The following is a 701-nucleotide window of genomic DNA, read 5'->3' on the forward strand; positions in this document are numbered from 1 at the left end:
GTTGTATATTGGAAGTTTTTCAAATTGCAATACTCGGCCTTTTTATTGTAAAGTGGGATATATTTTTTCAAACATAAAGATGGATCTTGGACCGGGCGCGGTGGCTCATGCCTGTAATCCCAGTACTTTGTGAGGCTGAGGTGGGCGGATCATGAGGTCAAGAGATCGAGACCATCCTGGCTAACACGGTGAAACCCCGTCTCTACTAAAAATACAAAAAAAATTAGCCAGGCGTGGTGGCAAGTGCCTGTAGTCCCAGCTACTCGGGAGGCTGAGGCAGGAGAATGGCGTGAACCTGGGAGGTGGAGCTTGCAGTGAGCTGAGATCACGCCACTGCACTCCAGCCTGGCGACAGAGTGAGACTCCATCTCAAAAAAAAAAAAAAAAAAAGTTTTTATAACAGTCAACAGTTCAGTCCGGAGTTGTAAATTTAGTTTAAAAAGTAAGGTTTTTTGTTTGTGTTTTGGGGCAAGGTCTCACTCTGCCACCCAGGCTGGAATGCACAACCCTAGCTCACTGCAACCTTGGACACCCAGGCTCAAGAGATCCTCCCACCTCAGCCTCCTGAGCAGCTTGGATTACAGGCGTGAGCTGTCACGGCCAGCTAATGTTAAAATAATTTATTTGTAGAGACAGGGTTGCCCAGGCTGGTCTCAAACTCCTGGCCTCAAGCAATCCTCCTGCCTAGGCCTCCCAAAGTG

Source organism: Mandrillus leucophaeus, unplaced genomic scaffold, assembly GCF_000951045.1.
Source record: "Mandrillus leucophaeus isolate KB7577 unplaced genomic scaffold, Mleu.le_1.0 Scaffold244, whole genome shotgun sequence".
NCBI classification, from domain to species: domain Eukaryota; kingdom Metazoa; phylum Chordata; class Mammalia; order Primates; family Cercopithecidae; genus Mandrillus; species Mandrillus leucophaeus.